General features: G+C 45.4%; 1 protein-coding gene across 17 annotated transcripts in view; it reads left to right on the plus strand.

The window, feature by feature from the left end:
* LOC106993001 (uncharacterized) overlaps window positions 1–6,221 on the plus strand; it is a 138,349-nt gene that overhangs the window by 100,416 nt on the left and 31,712 nt on the right. For 5 of the 17 annotated variants that reach the window (XR_013402745.1, XR_013402726.1, XR_013402737.1 and 2 more), the window contains 3 exons: window positions 419–512; window positions 603–699; window positions 1,467–1,737. The exons of 11 other annotated variants lie outside the window; for them this stretch is intronic. The gene's annotated coding sequence lies outside the window, so the exon portion shown is untranslated. The remainder of the gene's footprint in view (window positions 1–418; window positions 513–602; window positions 700–1,466; window positions 1,738–6,221) is intronic. One more of the 17 variants, XR_013402729.1, reaches the window with a different exon arrangement.

Below are 6,221 nucleotides of genomic sequence, written 5' to 3' on the forward strand. Positions count from 1 at the left end.
GATTGAACAAGAAAATGCTGAGGCTTAGGTGAGGAGATGGAGCAGGAGATGAGAAGAGGTTTAACTTCCTTTCAGAAAGTCTAGATTTGGAGGGAAGAACAGATTCTACCATATAAGAACATAAATATTTCTTAATGACTCGTGTAGTCTATCTTCTTTGCAAATACTGATGTGTCTGAAGTAGTATCCTGCCATGAGACCAACTAACTGACTAGCACTGGATTACCCCACCCCCCCCTTTTTTTTTTTTTTTTTGAGACGGAGTCTTGCTGTGTTGCCAGGCTGGAGTGCAGTGGCGCAATCTCGGCTCACTGCAACCTCTACCTCCCAGGTTCAAGCGATTCCCCTGCCTCAGCCTCCCAAGTAGCTGGGACTACAGGTGCGTACCACCATGCCTGGCTAATTTTTTGTATTTTAGTGGAGACGGAGTTTTGCCATGTTGGCCAGGATGGTCTGGATCTCCTGACCTTGTGATCTGCCCGCCTCAGCCTCCCAAAGTGCTGAGATTACAGGTATGAACCACCGTGCTCGGCCTACCCCACCTCTTAAGAAGGACTCCATCTGGAGTTGGTCACTATTCCTCTTCTGCTTTTCTATCTCAGACTTTCAGGCTACAGAAAAGAAACCTTTCCTCCAAGAATTGGAGCCTTGGCCAGCCCTCGCCCTTAGAAGACTCCATTTGTGGCAGATGGCGCTCCCGTAAGCCAGTGTGGGATTCCTCTCAAACACCCTGTGTTAGTCCATTTCGTGCTGCTATCACAGAATATCGCAGACTGGGCAATTTATAATGAGCAGAGATTTACTTCCTACAGTACTGGAGGCTAGGAAGTCCAAGATCAAGGGGCTTTGCTGCATCATCCCATGGTGGAAGGTGGAAAGGCGAAAAGAGTGGAAGAGAGAAAAGGGAGCCAAATTTGTCCTTTTGTGAGGAACCCACTCTCATGATAATGGCATTCATTTACTCTGCCCCATGGCCTGATCACCTCTCGGGCTCCACATCCCAGCACTTGCGTTGGAAGTTAAGTTTCCAATACATACTTTCTGGGAGAAACATTCAAACTACAGCACAACCCTTGTTTTAGGCCTGTGGCAGCCATCGTGGCTGGCTGGACTCTCTCAACACCCAAGGCCCTTGGTGGGCTGCTTAGAGAAGAGTTTCCAAAGGAATGTTCTGTGGCCAGTAGCTGTCTTCCACCTCATCTGCGGCCACTTCTTTGGCTTCTAAAGCTCCTGGGAAGGGAGTTTGCTCTCATGCCAGGCTGTGTGGAATCTTTCTTCACAGAGAGGAGCAAGAGAGTGTTCAGGGGACTCAAAAGATGACATTTTCAAAAAGCTCCCTCTGCTTTTGTTAATAGTAGCAAACACTTGTATCCTGTTCACCTTGGGCTGGGCACTGTTCTAACTGCTTAACATTCATTAACAACCACTCTGTGAGGCAGGTGCTCTATGATCATCCCGTTTTACAGATGAGGAAGCTGAGGCACAGAGCTGTGAAGTACCGTGGCCAAGGTCCCCATGATGGAAGTCTGGGCTTGGCCTCCAGAAAGCCTCTCACATGTGCTCGTGGCAAAGGCTTCAGGACTTCTCTTCTCCGTCCACTCCTTCAAGAACCTTGTGAACACCAGACACATTCACACATACACAAGGAGAAAAAGAGGGAGTTGTCTGGCCTCTCCCTGATTCTGACTCCTTCTCCAGAGAATTTAACTCATTTTTCTAACAGAGGATTTAACTGAAGTGAGTGCTGATTGCAGAGATTACCGACAGCTATAAACATTTACTTGTTGAATTTGAATGAACGAACCCTCTGTCACCCCTGCAGTGGTCTCTAGGGTTCTTTTGGCCTCTGGGCCTATAAACTGAGCTGCTTGGGTAGTAGATTTGCCTGGACTTAAGAGCATACTCTGTCACTCAGAAGGACCAGGGAGAGCTGGTGAAGCTGACTTGGAACACCAGGGACATAGGGCTATTCTGACCAGGCCCCCAGTTTAGGAAAGGAGGTACTTTCTCAGAAGAGGCCTCCAACAGCAAAGATGTGAAGTTATAGATGGAGGGGAAGCACTCCCTTGGATCAAAGCCAACTTTGCACTAGAGGCAGGAAGAAATACTATGGGCTCATTAATTACAGGATGCCACAGGATTGGCTTTGCCTCTGGGTGTGAGGGCAATAACCTATGCTTTAAACAAACAGCCCCATCACTCTACAGTAATTAGCAGCATAATAGGCATAATAGGCATCTTCATAGAACTAGATTGACAGGTAGCCCACAACATACAGCCTCAAGCTGGCCTAGAACTGGGTTCTTTCAGATGCCACAGGATCTTGGGCACAGAAGTGACACATTTTTGCTTAGGCTATTTGCTGTGAACTTGCTATGTAGTAGGCAGTGAGAGGAACACACAAGAAATGTGAGACACAAACCTTACCCACAGTCTTACCACAGCAAATCGAGGAGGCAAAATTAAGCTTGAAAAGTTAAACGGCAGCACAAAGAAATAGCATTTATGTCTCATACAAAGGGTACGAATGCTCAGAGCCACAGGGCAGCTCTGGACAGGGACCCCCACCAGGTAGTTGGAATGGTGGGGGTATGGTGGGGTCTGCATTACCTGCAGGGTTTCTGCCAGTGCACATTGCCATGTTTCTTACAAGAGAAGTAGGAAACAGAAAAAGAAAATTTAAAATCATGCTAATATTTGTCAGAGATACACATTGCTATGGTTTTGGTTATATCCTTTAAGATATTTTTTCTATGCCTATATATTTTATTACATAAATAGGTTTATACTGTATGTCTGTTCTATGACTTGCTTTTTATACTCAGCAGTACGTTGTGAACATTTTTTCTTGTCAATGAAATTTTTATGGATCGCTTATATTTCACTACGAATTTACCATGATTTAACTAATCCCTTCTTATTGCCATTTTAGGTTATTAACAGTTGTGGCCATTATATGTAATTCTGACTCTGTGCACATCCTTATTATTATTATCATTATTATTTTTATGAGACGGAGTTTCGCTCTTGCTGCTCAGGCTGGGGTGCAATGGTGAGATCTTGGTTCACTGCAGCCTCCACCTCCCGAGCTCAAGTGATCCTCCTGCCTCAGCCTCCCGAGTAGCCAGAGTTACAGGCATGTGCCACCATGCCTGGCTAATGTTTTTGTATTTTTAGTAGAGACAGGGTGTCACCATGTTGGTCAGGCTGGTCTTGAACTCCTAACCTCAGGTGATCCACCTGTTTTGGCCTCCCAAAGTGCTGGAATTATAGGTGTGAGCCACCAAACCCAGCCACATCCTTATTTTGATCCACTTAAGTAGAAGGGGATCTACTGCCTTAGCCTCCCAAGTAGCTGGGATTACAGGCATGCACCACCACTTGGGCTAACTTTTGTATTTTTTTAGTAGAGACGGGGTTTCACCATGTGGTCAGTCTTGTCTTAAACTCCTGAGCTCAAGTGATTCATCCTCCTCAGCCTCCCAAAGTGCTGGGATTATAGGCATGGTTTCTGTCTTTATGTCAGTTTCAGAAAGAAACTTTCTTCTCCTACAGAATTTATATTAATATATTCACACAAACTATCTCAATACTTTAGTGTTTTTTTTTTTTTTTAAAGTGAAGTAGAGTAGATCAAGGAGTATGCACACTTTGAAGGATTTAGTACGTATTGTCAAATCGCCTTCCAGGAAGGATGTATCAACTTAGGCTGTTGTCACCAATCCTATGAGAGTGCCTCCTTCACTACATCCTTCCCAACACTGGGGATTAGCATTTTTGGAAATTTTGCAAATTTGATAAACAAAAACAAATAGTATATCATTGTTGCTTTAGTTTGCTTTCCTTTTCCTTTTTTCTTTTTATTACTTGGACTCTTTTACAGGCCAACCGTTGGTAATTCTTTCTGATGAATTATCTGCTTATGTGCTTTATCTAGTTTTCTTTTCTTTTCTTTTTTTTCTTTTTTTTTTGAGGCAGGGTCTTGCTTTGTTGCCCAGGCTGGAGTGCAGTGGCATGATCACAGTTCACTGCAGTCTCAACCTCCTGGGCTCAGGTGATCCCCCACCTCAGCTTCCCGAGTAACTGGGACTACAGGTGCCCCCCACCACACCCAGATAGTTTTTGTATTTTAAGTAGAGACAGGGTTTCACCATATTGGCTAGGCTGGTCTCAAGTTCCTGAGCCCAAGCAGTCTGCCGACCTCAGCCTCCCAAAGTGCTGGGATTACAGGTGTGAGCCACCGAGCCCAGTCAGTTATCTGTTTTCTATTGATATATTTCTCCATTTTCCCCACTTCATTTGTGCAGTTTGTTGTTAGTATTTAGTGTGGTATATTATTTTTTTCTTATACAAAGATGTATTCAGGCTATTAACTCCTTGTCTGTCATATATGTGTGTGTGTGTGTGTGTGTGGTTTTTTTTTTTTTTATTTGGAGATGAGAGTTTCACTATGTTGCCGAGGCTGGCCTCAAACATCTGGCCTCATGTTATGCTCCTGCCTTAGCCTACCCAGTCGCTGGGATTACAGGTGTGAGCCACCTTGCCCAATTATCATGTATTACAAATATTTTATTCTAGATTGTCACTTGTCATTTAGTCTTGTTCATGTTTAAAGCATTCATGAATCTAAAATGTCCATGTATCAAGGTAGTCTATATAGGCTTTACAAATCGTGAGGCTGGAGGTGGCCATGACTGGAAGCAGGGAGGCCAGCAGGGAGGCGGCCCCTGGCAGAGTGCACGTGTGGCAGGATGAGGCCGAAGGTGGGGCAGGGCTAGAGCAGAGGCAAGCAGGGCCAATTGGAGGCAGATGAGAGAGGTGACCAAGATGTGGTGACCTTGAGTGGGGGAGGGAGGAAGGAAGAGGAGGAGCCTTGAGTGACTCACAGGTGCTGACCTGGAGGAGGGCAGAGTGTGAGCAGGTGGAGGATGAGCCAGGATTGGGACTACAGGAAGGGGAGTGGTGGGGGTGGGGTGCAGAAATCGTGACAATTCCCTTTGGCATTGTTGCGTGGAGGCTCCTGGCCGGATAGGTCACTGGTATTTGGATCACTAGGACTGGGCTGGTTTCTGTCTTTTTTTTTTTTTTTTTTGGAGACAGAGTCTCTCTCTCTCTCCCAGGCTGGAGTGCAGTGGCACGATTTCAGCTCACTGAAACCTCTGCCTCCTGAGTTCAAGTGATTCTCCTGCCTTAGCCTGCTGAGTAGCCGGGATTACAGGCATGCTCTACCACACCGGCTAGTTTTCGTATTTTTGTAGTAGAGACGAGGTTTCACCATGTTGGCCAGACTTGTGTTGAACTCCTAAGCTCAAGTGATCTGCCCTCCTTGGCCTCCCAAAGTGCTGGGATTACAGGCATTGTTTCTGTCTTTATGTCAGTTTCAGGGATACTTCTTCTGCTACAGAATTTATATTAATATATTCACACAAACTATCTCAATACTTTAGTGTTTTATTTTTTTAAAATTTAAATCTTAATGTAGCTAGGCACAGTGGTGTGCACCTAGAGTCTCAGCTACCTGGGAGGCTGAGGCAGGAGGAATGCTTGAGCCTAGGAGCTGAAGGCTGTAGTGCATCGCGATTGCACCTGTGACTAGCCACTGCACTCCAGCCTGGGCTAGGTGAAACCCTGTTTCCAAAAAATAAAATAAATATTAATCTAGATGGAATCTGTAGTATTTTTGTGAATTGTGAAAGTTAAGGAGTTAACTCACTGTCATTGACCTCCACCTGGGGCAGCCCCCAGCCCCTGGCCCAAAGACAGTCCTGTGGGCCCTCAGAGTCCCTGTGTTGCTGCTGCTGTTACTGCTGTGGCTTCTGACCTGTGCCTGACTGCCGTCAAGCCCACTGTGTTGGGGTTTCCTGTCAGTTGTGCCCGGGGCCCTGCCTCCAGTCAGTGCCCTCTCCCAGACTGGTTTCTTTCGAGCATTTCCTGTGGGTTAGCTCTGGGGATCTTTTCCTAGCCTATTCTTACCTGTGTTATTGCCAGAAAGAATTCTTCACAGTTGCTAGTATTTTTATGGCCTTTCCCCAGTTTCTTTAGCAGATGCATATTTTTCTCTGTTTCAGATTTGCTAGGTTCTTTTTTAAGTGACTTTTTAAAGGCCTTTTCTCATTGGAGAATAACAAACATGAAGTCACAAATCCTAAGCATACATCTCAGTGAATTTTTACATAGATATTCACTATATCCCCACGACCCTGATCAAGAGACTTCTTTTA

This window comes from Macaca mulatta, chromosome 13, assembly GCF_049350105.2.
Source record: "Macaca mulatta isolate MMU2019108-1 chromosome 13, T2T-MMU8v2.0, whole genome shotgun sequence".
Taxonomy (NCBI): Eukaryota; Metazoa; Chordata; class Mammalia; order Primates; family Cercopithecidae; genus Macaca; species Macaca mulatta.